Source organism: Epinephelus lanceolatus, chromosome 22, assembly GCF_041903045.1.
Source record: "Epinephelus lanceolatus isolate andai-2023 chromosome 22, ASM4190304v1, whole genome shotgun sequence".
Taxonomy (NCBI): Eukaryota; Metazoa; Chordata; class Actinopteri; order Perciformes; family Serranidae; genus Epinephelus; species Epinephelus lanceolatus.
Genome location: NC_135755.1, coordinates 31,068,454 through 31,086,655, shown reverse-complemented (window position 1 = coordinate 31,086,655; position 18,202 = coordinate 31,068,454). Strand labels below are relative to the sequence as shown.

Here is an 18,202-nt window from a genome sequence, read left to right as displayed (position 1 = left end):
TTACAACCACAGATGCAAAACGACTACAGAGAGACACAAAACAACCATAAAAAGACACAAAACAGCCACAAGGAGACACAAAATGACCACAAAGAGACACAAAACCATACAACTATGCATATTGATTACAGAGGGATGCAAAACCAGCACAACTCTGTGTGTCTTGCCTCTTTGTAGGAGAGGTGGCGGGGCCCTTTGCATATCTGTGCCCAGGGGACCACTGTCTCATAATCCGCCCATGATCTCATATACTATCATCTTCTTTTACCACCCTATTTTCTAAATTCCCCAAATCTTAACCGGCTGTCAGGTGCGACCACTTACACAGGAAAGTATTTTCCAACAGCACATCCAGCACCGCCCTCCCGTCTCCCTCGCCCAGGGTGAAGTAGCCTTCTCCAGCCGGAGCGGGGCGTGTCTCTGTGGGCGGCCTCCTCAGTGCGGTGCCGCTGCCGCTGCCTGCTGATGCCGCCGTGTCTTCCAGTGGATGCAGGTGGAGATGCGTCAAAGCGTTCAGAAGCATCCACCAGAAACACGGCGACGAAACCTCCACAATAAAATCCCCGGCGGTACATCGCAATGTGGAAGTTTTAATTTGAAAAGAACAATCTGAAGCTGCGTGTTGTGCATTGTGGCTGACTTGACTGCAGGGATGCAGGTGGAGCGACTCGGCCAGGACTGTTCACATCTGTCTTGAAGAGAGAGGAGGGAAAGAAAAGCTACGTTGTGGTCTGCTCAGCGCTCTGGATAAAAGAAAAAAGACACAGAAGCGTGAACAGCATCCAAGATATATCCAGGGATATTTACAAACCTCCCCAAATCTGGAGAATATTATCGGAGGGATTGCCGCAAAACACAAGTAAGGACTTTTCTTTTCTTTGCTGTGACTATGCTTCTGTGGGGCTTTTTTTTCTGGCTGTGAGGATTTGTCACTCTCTGCTAATGTCCTCCAAATGATGACAGGTGATGTCGGGGAAAAAATAAAAATACACTCACATAGTCTAATCGTGGACAATTGTTGGCTTTGTTCTGCTGAGAGGCAGCCAGCAGCAAACGATGCGTAATGGGTCAATATTTGGAGGAGATTTGGGAGGCGAGTGGATTTGAGGTCTGCTGTTTGTTTTCTGCGGCTCTGGGAGCAGACACGTTGAATCCGGTGTGTGTAGGGGGGGTTAGATGATGGACGTATATGTTTTGAAGCCACGCGTGACAGCAGTGTCCGAGTGTGGGAATTCACCAAAAAAAGAAATATGACAGTGCTCGGTGAAAGTCAGTTTGGGGGCTTCTTTAGGCTGTGGATGTGTTTACGCAGACGACTTGTGAGGGATTTCAGCTTCCGACACTCGAGGCAGCGTTTTATTCCAACAGCTCCGGTTTGGATTTTTTTTAAGCCTAAATTGTAGCAAGTGAGACACGCTGTGTATTCTGTTGATTATACATGTGGCCTAATTTTCACACACACACAGCCTGCTTACTTGAACATCTCCTTCACTCCAAATCCCTGAAATGAAAATTTTGCTGGGATTTTACCCACTACAGAGTCGAGTCATAATTCTGGCATGCATCATCGACTGAGTCTGAAATTATTTATCTATCATTATTTATGATAAATTTATCCTTAAAATGCTAAAATAAAATATTTATGATGCGCAGAATTAGGCCACCGGAGGGTATACTTTCTTTACTGGACAGCTGCATTATAATTGGCTGCTGAAGGGCAGAATCATCTGACCCTCTGTGGCGTTAACGCGATCTCCGAAGAGTTTCCTCAAAGTAAATGTGATCAGCACGACGTGTTAGTAATGCGTACAGTATACGTGGATATTTGGGAGCTCTATGTTGCGCCGACAACACTGCGACTGTATGCGACTCCTGCGCCACCGTGTCGCCAAACGCCCACTGGGGTGCGTGTCTCTACACAAAATCCCCGAACCGGAGGCGAAATAACAAGTAGTACAAATCGGTAGATCGCTGATGCTGAGATGCGAGTCGGGTTGTGGGGTTAGTCGTACTAATTAAACCGAGCTGATGTCTAGTTCAGCTGCGCGGAGGAAGAGACTGAAGGTGAGGAGCAGAGAGAGGAGGAAAGCAGACACCACACGGAGAGTCCTTGTGAACGCCTGTGGGAAAACTGACCTACTCTGCATTTTTACACTGAAGCTGTGTGAACTTTTTCCACAATACATTTTAGACCAGTAGCTTGTCATTTTTATAATATTTGTCTATTGATCACTTGTCTGAAACACTTCCACATCTTTATTGTTGGACTGTGTGGCTAGAGGAGACATTTACTACAGGAGAAATGTCAATAATACACTTTGTATTAATTTTAAAGACTTTGCTGACACATGGTGCTCACTGTGGTGAAGTCTGATGACTACAGAGAAGTGCCCCAGCTCTGATTGACTGACCTGAATTCATTGCTTGAAGGCCTTCGTGAGAATGACTGGCTGAACCACACACAGGAAGTTGTAGTGCTTATTGAGCTGGCTGTCTTCTTAATGCAAATGAAGCCCCCGTGTGAGAAATCAAGCAAGGTGATGTGACCATGAATGGATTACTGAATGGGCCTACCGGGCACAGGCCCAGGAGCCCAAAGTGTCAGGGGCCCCTCTGGCCTTCACCTGCGAAATGTCACTCAGATTAACACTTAAAGGGCAGGAGGAGACACAAAACAAACACAAAGATGTTCAAAAGCCACAGAGAGATGCAGAGGAACTGCAAAGAGACACAAAGTAACTGCAGAATGGGCAAAACAAACACGAAGAGAAACAACATGACTACAAAGACACACAAAGCAACCACAAGGAGACACGAAACATCTACAAAGAGACATAAAGCAAAAACAAAGAGACACCATACGACTACAAATAGACGCAAAGGAACAGCAAAGACACACAAAAACTACAAATATGGGCAAAACAAACATGAAGAGAAACAAAATGACTGCAAAGAGACACAAAGCAACCACAAGGAGACACGAAATGACTACATGGACACATAAAACAACCACAGATACACAAAAGAACTAAAAATTGGGCAAAACAACCACAGAGACAAACACTTTGACTACAAAGAGACATAAAGCAGCCACAAAGAGACACACAAGGACTACAAAGAGATGCAAAGAAACCACGATGAGACACAAAACGAAAACAAGGAGACATGAAACAACTACAAAGACACACAAACAACCACAAAGTAGGCACAAAAGGACTACAAAAAAGGAACTGCAAAGACACACAATATAACTACAAAAAGGGACAAAACAACCAGAGAGAGACATAAAACGACTACAAAGAGACAGCCACACAAGACTTCAGTGTGTGTCTCACTCCTTTGTAGGAAAGATGGTGGGGCCCTTTGCATGTCGTTGCCCAGGGGCCTATCTGCCCCTGTATGTGACCCATCTCCTGGTGACTTTCTCAGGCCAGAGATGTAGAGTTTCATAAAGCCAGGATGAAAGGCCATGCCAAAGGACATGACTGACACCTGAGCACTGAGGTCAAAAGTGTATTTTTCTGTCTTTTTCGGCGACTTCATCATCATTCAAGCAAAGAATTGCAGCACCAATATTGCTTTTCTCGAGCGCAATTTGGCAGTTGTTAATTCCCAATTGGCAGAAAAAAAGAGACTCCACCATCAAGCCAGTCTAACGAGTCTAGCTTAGACAATGGCTTTGGAAATACCTAAATAGCTTCTCCCCTTTATAACGCACTGAGCAGACACCGCTGGCAGAAAATGGGCCCATACATGATTCCACTTTTGTTCTCCGAGCTTTCAGTGCACTTCATGAAGGGTGCTTAACATTGCCTTTGTGGGTTGAGATGACTTATAATAATTGCAAATTCCCCTGCAATTTGAATAATTTCTCCAGACCTTTTCACTGTTTGTTATGCGGCGAGTGCAAAAAGTGGATTCGAGGTCCTGAGCTTCTCTTTGTTTTCGCTCATCCCTCTGACACGTAGCTCCTAACAACTTTTCCCTGAATACGAATCTCCAGCTTTTCAACTCAAATGCCATCATTCTGGGTCAACACACAATGGGCATGCCATTTGTTTGCGGCAGAAAAACAACACCTTTTAAAACGCATAATGCAAGTTATCGTGAAGTGGATGGAATCTGTGGACCCAGTTTGGTCAAGTTAGTCTCTGAAGATGAACTTGATGAAGGAGCTGGATCTCATGTGACTTATAAGATATTCAGTCTCATGCTGGGTATATTTAGGCCAAGTGTAGGTCTCGAAGCAGCTGTCAGATTGGAGGCATCAGTCAGAAACTCTATCCTTTCACAGGTCAGTGTTTTGAGCAGCTGTCATTTTCCCCTGACAGGAAGCCAAGGCACTGTCTTCTATCTCACCTCTATCAAAACATGCACCTCTCACACCCTCCCCACGCCCCTCCCCGCCCCGTCGCACCCCTCCGGTTTACCACTGCAGAGACTGAGAGAGCGAAATTGGAAGAGAAGAGAATCAGAATGGGTAATCTTCCTGTAATCCCTCGCACGGCGGCAAAGAGAGCAATCTGCCTCATTAACTCACTCTTCTGCCGCTTGCCGTCTGGCCCTCATCCATCTTCCCGTCCATCCGTCCACCATCCGCCCGCAGAGTGGGAGAGAAGAGAGGTTAGAGGAGCTTAGGGGAGCTATAAAGAAGACAGACACTTTCACTGGCATAAAAAAAAGGGGGGAGGAAATGCGATAGGAAAATGAAAGATTTGCTCTTACTCCTCCTCACGCCCTCCATTTTAGCTGTGGGGGCCATGATGAGGGAAGACGTTCCCCCGCCGGCGCTTTCTCTCGCCCTTCTATCGCTTTTCGCCTTTGATTAGGCATAGTAGAGGTGGAACAGCCCATGATGGAGAGATGGATTGAAAGACTTCTCATTGTCTGTGAGTGATTGCGTGGATGGATTTGTGAAAGAAGGAGAAGGGGTGGCAGGCGGAGAGAGACAGAAGGGAAGACAGGATACAGTATGGCCCATCGATCCGATCGAGTTACGCCCTCTCCTCCTGTGTGGCCACGCCAGTAGGATATCGAGATTGGTACTAATATTAGTCAGTCGAACAGGACATTTATTATTGAGGATGTCAAAGTTAGTACATCTCTTGTCGTGCTGTCTGCTACAGAGGAAAAGGCTCAAAATTGGCGCATGATGGCACCAGTTGAGTTCAAAGCTCTTTGTGGCTTTTAACAACTTGCCTTTGGTCTTTCTAATTGAGGAAGAGTTGAGAGACTCGGGTGTTGGAAATCCTGGATTCGTGCCACATACTCTACTGTATTCCACAAAGATTGGGTCATGAATTCATTCAGCAGAGCTCGCGAGTACATCTGAATCTTGGATGAGGGTTTTTTTTTTTCTTCTCTCAAATAGTTGAAAGTAATGTAATCCCAGCCTCCTTTTTTTCATATCTAAGTAACCCCAAGAAAAGCAGGCCAATGAATTAATGAAGATGTTCTTTGTAGCCTCCAGTGGGATGATTTGAAATATTTGCATTACCATATCTTGCCTTTTAAGAGGCTCAGCTTGAATTTCTTAAAGAGAATCAGGGAGTATCAATAAAAGAGAAATAAAACAGGCGTTTCAAGGCGCTTTGTCATGTCAGCACCTTATCTCTTTTTGGCCTCACCTCAAATGTCATCTGCCTAGACCTGAGAGAATTCTTGGCTGGAGAGTTTCTCAGGACCGGCTTATGTTTCAGGCGTGAGACGGATCTCTTTAGCACCCGCCAGTGAGCTGTTTAACCTAAATTACTCCAGCGCAAAGGCAGCTGCTGTTTCTCAGGTTTAAAAATATCACCCCAGACTCCCTACCTCCCCGCTCGGAAGGGCACGTTCTGGACAAAACGAGCTGATGTAACCTCCCTGTTGATGATGATGTATCATGTTCACCTGCAACCTGAAGACAGTCCTTACTCTCGGAGTCAGTAGTAAACACTGGAGGGCTTTTTGTGCTGCCGAGCCTGTTAGACCAAATTGTTCCAAGTCTTATGTGGCTCATCAGAAAAAAAACAAGACTGTCTCCATCTTTGTCTGAACTGTACCCATCCATTCCAGGGTACGCTAACATGTGGTTAGCTGTGAAAGGATCCTATTTCAAAGTGGAGCAGGTTGCATAACAGGGATATGGGACACAAAAAAACCCCACATAAGAGTTTTATGCTCATAATTGAAGAGTGGGTGTTAGTAACTAATCCTTATGCTGTGGGATATCACTCATCCACACTATTTCTAGTTTTGCATAATCATGCAATTTGTTTGCATAACACTAGCATATATCTAACGACACAATAGCATTTGTGACTAAAGACAAGTGCTGGACATTAGCATCAGTCACTTACTCCATATTTTGACAGAGCCTTATGCAATGAAAGGCAAGCTAATCCACGACAAGGCTTTTTTTCCTCTTAGGGAGTGTTTAATTAATTTGACCAATGGTCAACAATGCATATCATGAGATTGTTTCTTCAGCTGAATGATAAAATGCAGTGAATACAGACAATCCAAGGAAAGTTCAGTCATCACTTTGACGTTAAAAGCGCTTGTGTTCTCTATACTGATTTTTATGAGTTACACATGAGCTGTAGCCAAGGCCATGCATACCAGACGAGCTTCCTCAGACACACTTTTAATGATTGTATTATTTCTTTTTATGTTTTTTTTCTTTTCAACACCTCCTCCTGACTCCTTAGCTAACTCTCAGCAGAGCACCTTGAAAAACTGTAAGCATCGCTCTCAGTGAAGTACCCTTAAGAGAATTGTTGTGCTCCAACACAGTTTATTTCTCCCCTAGAAATCCATAAGGCTTTTGTCCGTCCTGTCATGCAGGAATAAATTTCCAGAGAACCACCCCTGCAGCCAAATCAATACAAGTTGTCCAAAGTTGAGCCATATGCTAAAAACTCCCGAGCGCACAACTCGACCTCTCATTGCTATTTCCACTTCTAGAATGCTCCTGTTCCTTACGCCCTATTCACTGGCTGAAATTAGGTCTGGATTGCGCCCACCTGTGGGAAGAATGGGCTGAGCAACAGGGGCCACTCAGGGGCTGATGGGGGTCATGATATTGAGATACTGTCTACTGCTGCAACTGTGGCCACACTCAGCCCCATCACAGCAGCACTTTCCCCGCTAGGCAATGGAGAGCGATGGCTATTCTGCGAGCCACAATGGCCACTTCACCGCGGAGAGGGAAAGGCTTTGGCGGGGCACAATGGGTCCTTTTAGAGAGGTGCTGCTGCCGCTGCCGGGGCCTGCATTGGGTTTGTGCAGCCAGCGTACCTTCATCAGGCTTCTCTTGTCACCGATACGATGCCGCTCTGTTTGCAGACAGCCACAGGGCAGAGTGTGGGAATAGCCACCATTTATCCCATAGAACTCTCACGTCGAGCGCTCTCAGAAGCCAAGGACATAGGTTGAGCAGGAAGGGTCAAACAATTACCCAGCACTGTTCTCTCAGTTGTAATGAGGCAGGAATAGAGAAGCACAATTGAGCGATGACTGCTGACACCATTTTGCGATTCAAAAGGAGAAACACAGAAATTAAATGGGCACTCAAATTTAATCACATTTAGCTTTATTGTATTTTTATAGTTGTTATGTATCTTGCTTTCGTGCACTAACTGTGTTTCCTCTAGCCTGGTATAGCAAGATCCATTCGCAAATGCGAGATAGTCTGGAACCTCTCAGTTAATTTTTGATTTCCAAGAGGCGTTATCAACAGCTGTGGACCAAAATGTCTGTGGAGACAATTGGATACACCCACAACCAATCAGAGCAACAAAATATCTGATGTAGCATTGAGTGACGGACAAATGAAAGCAGACTACAGGATGAAGAGATGAGCAATCATGGTGCAGCATCAGCTTGTCTGTGAATGAGTGTCGCTGTTTTTGGTATCAGGTATCAAAGGAGGCGCTTCAACAGAGAGTTCAACATCAGCTGCAACCATCTTGATTGTTGGAAACTGGCTCAGCGGTGCTCCTCTTTACTAAGCTAGGTTAACACTTGCTGTAATGTCAGCAGCATGAGAGCCAGAAGTGGCATCAGAACATATTTTGCATAAAGGCTCAGGTCAGTCATTGTTTCAAACCTGCTCATATTAGGTAAATGGTTGTGATTGGCCCAGTCCAGGCCAGGTGCACATCTGTCTGAATGGAAGAGAGACCAGACATACCTGCCAGAGCAAATAAAACATTAGCTTGCAGATTTGTCTGGTTCCAAGGCTGTATTTCATCCACTTTTTCTTTGCTTTTTTTTTTTGCTATAGAACAAATTGAATGCTTGATAGCTGAGTTGTTTATGTTTGTTTGCACTATATGTCTGGCTCCAAGTAGCTTCTCTTGTGTTGATGCATTTTTTAAAATTTGTTTTATATATTTATTTATTTCCTTTTTGTCGGGGGCATTCATGCTCGATCTGCCACTTCAGCTGAAGTTGGCAGTTTAAAGAGTAAAGCAGAGGTGAAGGCTGACTGTATCTAAATGATAGTAAGAGGAAAAAGGAGGGAGGAGGGAGAATCGGGGGAGAGGAAGTCACATGCCATCCATCCCTCCCTCTCTCTGTCTCAGTCCAATCCAACCATCCATCCAGACAGCTTCAGTGTGATTTGCTGACTAACTGCTTTGAAGCAGTGCAAGCTTTTCTTTAGTCTTTTGGACTGCGTCCCTCACCATACTTGGCCTTTTTAACTGCTGTTGCATACACTTTTCTCCTACACTCCTTTTTAATGAAGAATCAGAGAGCCATTCAACACTTTGTGATGATATTGCATGTTTGATCAACTCTGTAACAGATTTAACACAATGGTAATGCAGTACATATGATTTCAGTGTTGTTGCTGTTTTCCACAAAAAAAATTCCTGTGCCACACAAGAAGCACAATTCCAGCTCAGTCGTCATTAGTTTAACAAGAGGAGCTGCAGTGTTAGAATGAGCAGCGACAGTTTTATTGTCATGGCTCGTATACAAAACAAGCTCATGTGATATCAGCACCCTTTAATGTCTTTATGAGATGCATCTGGCTTTCAGCTAACTCCAATGTAAACCCATCTGCAGCAGTACTCGGCACTGAGAGCAACTGGTGTACTATAAAGAGCAAAAGAAGCCCCCGTAGGGTGGGAGGAAGGGGAGGTAGATGAGTCAGACAGAACAACACTTTCATCCAGGAGAACACAGTTCGTGTCCCGTGTGAAACCAGAAATAAATTGTTTGGTGTTTATATCTGTTATTGTTTGTAATGTAACCTTACATAATTTACGTCGTGCAATGATGTCACTAACATGATATTTTCATCACATCCGTTATTGTAACATAACAAACCTTTTTCTTTATTTGTATTGTTGGCTAAACCTAACCTTGACATTAATCACTTGTTATAATGTGTTTCAGTTGTGTGTCACACAGAGACGCTAAAGGGTGCTGTGTGCATTGCTATGAGATGCTAAGCAGAAAAAACATGATGTCACATGACTGGACAGGTTGGGTTTTGGACAGGTGAATCACCGTCAAGCACAGTGCAGAGAAATGACAGCATTCACACCATAGATGCTAGTGTCCTGTTGTTATAAAACAACAATTAAAATGATATTATAGCCAGTACTATTTCACTTAATCAGTGTTTTAGAACACTCCTGGTTTAGTCTCAGCAGTCTGAAGATGTCCAAAGCTGCAGCCTCTCAAATCATGGCCCAGAAATGAAATAAGCCCAGATCTGATTGTTTTGGGATCAGAGCCACTCTCCCCATCAACGGTGCTAATTGCGGGGGTTTAGCACTTACCAGGTTTCCAAGTCTCTCTCTCCCTTTCCATCTCTCGGTCTCTCTCCCATTCCCACATGGAGCAGTCGAGGATTCATCTGTGTTTTCCCTCTCTTCCAAGCTGGTGTGACACACAATTTGGCCTGGGTGTTTGGGGACTGGCATGTATGGTGACTTGTGCCTCCCATTCCACAGCAAGTCCCCGGAATAACTCTGCGATTTGACATGGCCCCTGGTGTATAGCAAGCTGTAGAGTGTGGGAGACAGGAAGTGTGTGTGTGGTGTCACAGATGGTGTTAGCAGCAGAGATGCTTGTGCCTGTTTTTACAGTGTGGATCCCTGGGAATGTATCAGGGATTTCCACCACTGCTGTGGCCTGTCGGTCTGTCACCCTTTTCCATTTTTGGGGGAAATGGAGGGCACAATGCGAGGTTTCTTGACATTTTCTTCCGCTGCGTTTGCATAAAGTCTCAGACACAATGAGCTGAATTTGGAGAACAAGGCACAATAAAACTTCACTGGCAGTTTTTACCTCAGACATTTAAATTTTGAGATAAGACACCAGAAATACAATAGGGTAACAATGTCTACCATACAGTAAGAAGAATGATCAATATAGCTTCCAGGCTGACAGAGAATCAGAGAGATACTAACAGAGAAAACAAAAACAGAGAAGAGAGAGAAAAAAGACAACCACAGGCAGATCATAGGACCCCAGCAGACCTCCTAGGTCCTCCGAAGCACAGATGCTGTGTTGAAAAGTCAGCCCCGCCAAATCCCTATCAAACTTCTTCAGAGCAGTATCGATTGAAAGCTCTCTCCCTTGCCAAGCCATTTTCTCCAAGGATCTGCAAGGCGGGCACTTTGCTCCAGTTACCCACTACTCACTCGCTAACCCTGCTCTGCCATCAGCCGTGAATCTATAAGACTTAGTCACACCTGTGTGGCCCGGAGCAAGTCAATGAGGAGAGAGAAAGTGAGTGTGTTGTTTTCTCCTCTAACATTTACATCTCCATCTTCTTCCTGGTTTATCCTTCTGGTGTTCTCAGGGAGCGAGTAAAGCCCCAGCCTGCTCACAGTGCAGCCGCTTTCACGGTTTCCAGGCGCTTTTATGGATTTGCAAAATGATCACATCAGCACTTCAAATCATCCATCATTAATGGCAGAAGGCCTAATTATTCTCTTGTGGATGATGTCTGAATACATTGATTAGGAATGTGAAACTGGAGATTCCTATTGGGATATGTTATTCTTCTTCAATGTTTTGACTGCATTAATATTAACTGACATGGGCTGCCACAGGGAAGAAATTTCTACATTCAACCATATGAATTCACACTACGCTTCAACATATATAACCTTGCAAATCTATGCTACATCTCACAGATTCAGTCCACACATTCTCATGCCCAGCTTGTCAAATACCGGTCCTTGGGCAGTGGCCCTAAACATCAAATTATGACTCTTTAAATACCCCTCAAACGTCACTTTTGGAAGTTCAGAAATGGAGTGTAAATTTATGCTTGTTACATGCATTGTGTCTTTTCAAAATAAAATTGTATTTTCACAGGAAATGTACAGTTTCAGCTCATTAAAAGCATGCAGTCACTTTTCAAAATAAACTTACATTTTCACAACTATATGTACAGTTTCTGCTTGTTAAATGCATGCCCTCCCTTTTAAAAATAAACTTCAGTTTTAATAGGAAATGTACAGTTTCCATGCGTTAAATGCATGCATTCCCTTTTCAAAATTAACTTTGAGTATTGGTAAAACATTTAATTTTTAGGTTTACTTCCTTAGAATTAGGCCACACAAGCACATAGTTTTAGAGAAAAAGTAGCGTCATGTGATACACGTCACCTATGTCACGTGACATACTTCACCAGCATAGAATGCTATACGAACTAATACACTATGTTGTTATCAAATTAAGTCCACTGACTTTTGGTTTCATACAGGAAACAAACCCTATAAAGATTTTCTCACTCTTTCTAGTTGCTTAGAATGTCAAACAATACAGCGCCCGATGTGTCTCATACTGCTGCTAAAGGGTGTCTCTGTGCATCTGTATCTAACGCAAAGGGCCACTGACCAAGTGTTGGTATTTGATGAGTTGGGAGTGACAAACAGGTTGGTTCAGTCTGCGATATGACATTTTCATTACGGAACATCTTGAAACTACTGAGCCCAACAGATGTGTGCTGGGGCAATCACTTAAATATGGAGTGTGAAAAGATGATAATATAACTCATAGCCTCTTGGACTAAATATTTAAAGGGTAGTGTTATAAATCAGTGGGTATAAAAATTTGCAAAACTTACATTTGTTGTGAAAATGTATTTTGTAAAAAGGACATTTCCTAACAGATGCCCTGTTTTTCACTGTTTGAAATTTGGAAGTCAAAGTGGAGCCCAGTAAGTATATTTATATAGCCAGTTGTAGAGAGCATTTGTATCGATCAAGTGAAGGAGAGAACTGTAAGTCAGCCTACTCAAATAGGAAATGCCTAGCTCAAGGCTTAAAGCTTGCCAAGCCACAGTGGTTGAAGTGGAAACAAAAACAGAAGTTGCTGTAAAAACAACCCTAACCCTTACCTAAACATGGAGTATCTCTAGAATACTTAACACACTTTCTTAATGTCATACATTTACTTATTGTTGTTCAGATTTATCTGTTACTTGCAGCTGAATGCTGAGTGTCAGCTCTGAGAATTCCACTGACCTTCCTTGATGTCATTAAGTGCTTGTGGCACACCCCGCAGTGCATCGCCACCGCCAGCCTCTCCGGTTCAGAGCCGGGGGGCTGAACCAGAAACAATAGGTGCAAGATGCACTGTGGGATAGGCTGTGAGGACTCCATGACCATCAAGGAAGGACATGCTTTGTGCACATGACCCATTGGCACACTTCAGCAGCACATACTTCACAGACAGCTCCCAGTGCTGCTGCTGTATTGTGAGCTGCTGTCGATTCAGCACCATGGACACTTCTCGATTGGCATGCGTTGTTTCAGCTCTCTCACACTGGGCCCGGTGCTTTGTACATGGATAACTGAGTTATCCAGATTAGACTGAGGTTAACAGTTTGACATGAGTCTGGATTGTCGGGGTTTTTCAAAGCTGGTTTAAAAAAACGTTATCAGAGCAACAAGTCTTAAAGCCCAAACCTGTGGATAAGGAAAATGCTTATTAACAGCTCACTGGATCATGACAAAGATATATTTATTAGAAATGTTTCTTATGCGTACATCTTAAAAGCATGTTGAAATTAAATGTATTTCATTATCTTCACAAAAGTGAGCTTAGATTAACCATATTGCAAGGTTTCTGTCTCAGAGTACTCATTTGTTCTCGTCATCATCTGATAAATACATGTCACAAAAGCAGTAAATGGTCCCTGAAACAGTCCTTTTTGGTCCCAAAATGGTCCTTTTCAGATATTCCCCATTTCCCTTTGTATGTTTTCTTCACTCTGTATAAAAGAAATGTAACAAGCATTTGCCTAACCCATTATGTAACATTTGGACTGCTCGTCTTTTTCCAGAAAAAATTGCAATCATAAATACAGTCTTTAATGAGAACATGCAAAAAATTCTGATTTTTTTTGGTGTAATTACCACAACTAAATTTTCATAATGATGAGCTACCTATAATTACACATGCTAAAGTATACAGTACAGGCCAAAAGTTTGGACACACCTTCTCATTCAATGCGTTTTCTTTATTTTCATGACTATTTACATTGTAGATTCTCACTGAAGGCATCAAAACTATGAATGAACACGTGGAGTTATGTACTTAACAAAAAAAGGTGAAATAACTGAAAACATGTTTTATATTCTAGTTTCTTCAAAATAGCCACCCTTTGCTCTGATTACTGCTTTGCACACTCTTGGCATTCTCTCCATGAGCTTCAAGAGGTAGTCACCTGAAATGGTTTCCACTTCACAGGTGTGCCTTATCAGGGTTAATTAGTGGAATTTCTTGCTTTATCAATGGGGTTGGGACCATCAGTTGTGTTGTGCAGAAGTCAGGTTAATACACAGCCGACAGCCCTATTGGACAACTGTTAAAATTCATATTATGGCAAGAACCAATCAGCTAACTAAAGAAAAACGAGTGGCCATCATTACTTTAAGAAATGAAGGTCAGTCAGTCCAGAAAATTGCAAAAACAGACCCATCTCTAGAACAACTGTTAAGAGGAGACTGCGCCAATCAGGCCTTCATGGTCAAATAGCTGCTAGGAAACCACTGCTAAGGAGAGGCAACAAGCAGAAGAGATTTGTTTGGGCCAAGAAACACAAGGAATGGACATTAGACCAGTGGAAATCTGTGCTTTGGTCTGATGAGTCCAAATTTGAGATCTTTGGTTCCAACCGCCGTGTCTTTGTGAGATGCAGAAAAGGTGAACGGATGGATTCCACATGCCTGGTTCCCACTGTGAAGCATGGAGGAGGAGGTGTGATGGTGTGGGGGTGTTTTGCTGGTGACACTGTTGGGGATTTATTCAAAATTGAAGGCACACTGAACCAGCATGGCTACCACAGCATCCTGCAGCGACATGCCATCCCATCCGGTTTGCGTTTAGTTGGACGATCATTTATTTTTCAACAGGACAATGACCCCAAACACACCTCCAGGCTGTGTAAGGGCTATTTGACCAAGAAGGAGAGTGATGGAGTGCTGCGGCAGATGACCTGGCCTCCACAGTCACCGGACCTGAACCCAATCCAGATGGTTTGGGGTGAGCTGGACCGCAGAGTGAAGGCAAAGGGGCCAACAAGTGCTAAACACCTCTGGGAGCTCCTTCAAGACTGTTGGAAAACCATTTCAGGTGACTACCTCTTGAAGCTCATGGAGAGAATGCCAAGAGTGTGCAAAGCAAAGCAATCAGAGCAAAGGGTGGCTATTTTGAAGAAACTAGAATATAAAACATGTTTTCAGTTATTTCACCTTTTTTTGTTAAGTACATAACTCCACATGTGTTCATTCATAGTTTTGATGCCTTCAGTGAGAATCTACAATGTAAATAGTCATGAAAATAAAGAAAACGCATTGAATGAGAAGGTGTGTCCAAACGTTTGGCCTGTACTGTACAACAAAATATATTTTCAGATACTTTGAGCAAAAAGAAATAAACTCAAGTAAAATATTCTGACTGTTAAAAGCCCAATGGGGCCAGAGCACTTTGCATGTGATTTTAAATTAAAATGTGAATTTGTCACGTGAACACAAAAAAAATGCAAAACTGACTTTGCTGAAAAATGTTCATGCAATTGAAGCTGCTTTTTAAAGAGATTTCAGAGAGGTTTCATTTTCATACCAGGCTCATGATTATCACTTAAAAGTCTCTTTCACATCCACGGGGGAGAACCTCACCAAGCATGCACCCAGCATTGGAGTCTAACTACATTCACTGGTGATGTTTAACAGAGAGGAAACATTGTGGAGCACAGTGTAGAACAAAATGACACCTGTAAAAATGCAGGAACACATAAAATGAGACCATGAATCCATTGCCCCGGTGCATGCTGGGAGGGTTCCAAACACTGCTACTTCATGTAACTGCAATCAACACTCAATGTGAATGCAAATCATGCTTTAAACTCTCGGCTCATTTTGCCTTCATTTCAAAATAAGAGTGCTCTGTTATTCAAAACAACTTTATCCGGGACTGACAAATCAATCCTCAAAGCTTTCAGAGAACCACATGCTATCCTTGGGTTCAGCACTAGCTTTCGTTTTGCATTTATTTTTAACCTCAGTAGCTCACCCTGGTAACTTATGCTGCAAAACAAAGCTCACATCCTCCATGGAAGGTTAAGCTCAGGATTTAAACACCATTTCTGCAGGAAAACGTCAATACTTGTTACATTTTTAGATCATTTTCTCTCTATAGCTGTAAAATGTAGTGTCTAACAAGTAGCAGGTAGATGTTAGGAGCGTGTAGCTATCAATAATGAATTAAATTTAGACTATTAATTGCGTTACAAAACTCCCGACATCGATTGGCCTGGTGTAAACTGTTGCGCTCATATTTCATCATTGCAGCTCTGGAGAACATGAAACCAACTTTTTAAATAGAAATCTTTTTACAGAGCCAATACAGTATTAATGGAGAGTAAAGTATGTCCACTGTGCTCTAATAATGCTGCACTGCTGGGCCTTTTTATTTATGCATTTACACTGTCTGCACTTCCAGGAGCCCACTTTCACCTTGGCAATAGGAGCAGTGTTTTCTTTTAGTTGTTATTATGTTCTGTAATGCTCCGACTGGATTACCATGACATTTTTTATTCATGAAATAGAGTAGAGCATTGTTGATGTTAATTATATATTTGTTCTCCATATAAACTTTTATATTCTAGGTTGTACAACATCTTGAAAATGTATAAATGTATAAACACGGACAACAAGTATTTGTAGTCTTGTTTGCTACCATTTTTTCATCCTAGTTGTGTGTTTTGTTTTTTGATTTTGCATAAAATAAAAACCCACTCTGCAGGCGGCTACACCTTTTTATTTTTTCTTCAGGTGGTCCATTCTGTCCGTGAACAGGATTATTCAGTCCGCAGCCTCATTCATAGCAGCAGGGAAACTCAATTGCATATCAAAGATATAAGTAAACAATCTGACAGTGGCTTACTCCACGCACGCAAACACAGCCAGTGCTGAAAGGAGAGCCATGCCGCTGATTCATTGCCTTGGACAGTTCCTCTCCTCAGCCCATTCTGCCTCCACTCCCCCTTCTCCTCTCCAGCCAATTGTTTCTAAGGGAGTGAGAGGTTTCAGCACCTTGGATAGCTCCAGACCTGGACCGCTACTCACTTTCCCTCTGCCATTTTTTTCCCCCTACCATAGCACCGAGGAGCTGTTTTTTCAGCACCTAGTTCCACACACTCCTCAGCACAGTTCTCACTTTCTGTTTATGTGTGTACTCGAAGTTTGTTGTTGCTCCCTGGACAGCTCCGCGTGGAAGGACTGCTGCTCTGGCTTTTTCTTATGATGGATTAGAGGTGTGTATGTGTGTGTCTTCGTATGTGTGGGGACTTGAACTGGATGCATTTGAAGTATACTCCAGTATATCTCTCTGCATTTACCTTTCTGTCTCTGAGTCTGGTTGCTGTTTACCTTCCTGACAGAACTCGCAATACTTTAATTCACTGCTGTTGCAGAAATTAATGGCAGGACTCAGGAAGTAAACAGCCCTCAAACGACCCAGTCAGGCCCATTTCTAAATACAATACAAAGGTTGTTTATTTGTGTGTTTGTGTGTGTGGGCTGGTGGTGGCTTAAGCTGCCGTTTTTATTAATTATTGACTTGTGTGAAGCCAGTGGGAAGGCCTTGCAGCCCTTGTGGGATAACACTACTATGATTATGTCTGATTTACAGCCCACGGCCCTCCTAGTGATGACTGTGCAGGACTTTCTCTGCTCCCCGCACTTCTTCCCACTTCTCTTTTTCTCCCTTAACCCATTCTGGCTTTGAATCTAGCATTTCTTTTTTTTTTTTTTTTTGTCTCTTTTTTTTTTTACATTTTTAAAATCAAGCCAGACTTGGGACTGGCATAATAGAGGCTTAGGGTGAGAACTGCTGACTGGAGCTCTTTGATGTTTGGGCTGCTGGTTTTACGTCAGGTCATGGTGTGTATATAGTGATGAGGTCACGGGGTGTTAAGCCCAAGCCTCTTAGTGCACATAAGGTAGCTGCGGAACATCTATGTAAGCTCTTTTGAAGTGCGTAGATTCTGTATGATGGCATGTGAAACTTCAGAAATTTTTCAGCAAAGGAAAGACTGTAGTGATTTATGGATTTTCATAGGATAGCAGCTCAGTGTGCAATTACAGCACAGCTCTGTGGTATCGGTTTGTGTGTGTAAGTGGGCAAGAATGCACTTAAGTAGATTAGATTACATCAAATTAGAAAATGCTGTCTTAAGTATTCATCATGCAGGATTAAAATACATTTTGCACAAAACACATTTCCATAACAATCCCAGCAATGCTTGTTTCAGCAAGAATGATCACATCCTTCAGAGTGCCTACATGTCCTTTTAGAGAAAGTTTTATATGCATATGAATGCATATGCATATCAGTATATGTGTATACATTTTGTGCATGCGTTTGCCCTGTTGATGTCCCCCGGCGCCACCTGTGACCTAAGGAAGGGTAAAGTCAGTATGCTGATGTGGCAGCTAATGCCTTTCCCACCCCTACAGATGGTACTGATAGGCCACGACATGGCAAAGGGACAGCTGCTGGGTGTCACAGCAACACACAAGTAGGCATAGGGATTATTTAATGTGGCATTTATGTTTGTGCTGTGTAGGCTTTACCTTGTGTGTGACCTTCTACATCAAAAATGTCAGCTTGTCAAGAACTATGACGAATGTTCTTGCATATTTGACTTGTGGATTGGTTTCAGAAGAGTTTTCTGAATTTA

The 18,202-nt window shown here is 42.9% G+C and overlaps 1 protein-coding gene across 10 annotated transcripts in view; it reads left to right on the top strand.

Moving 5' to 3' along the window:
* The first annotated feature begins 659 nt into the window (after positions 1-659).
* Positions 660-18,202, top strand: part of nrxn2b (neurexin 2b) — an 835,675-nt gene continuing 818,132 nt past the window's right edge. For all 10 annotated transcript variants that reach the window (XM_078164201.1, XM_078164202.1, XM_078164203.1 and 7 more), the window contains exon 1: positions 660-859. The gene's annotated coding sequence lies outside the window, so the exon portion shown is untranslated. The remainder of the gene's footprint in view (positions 860-18,202) is intronic.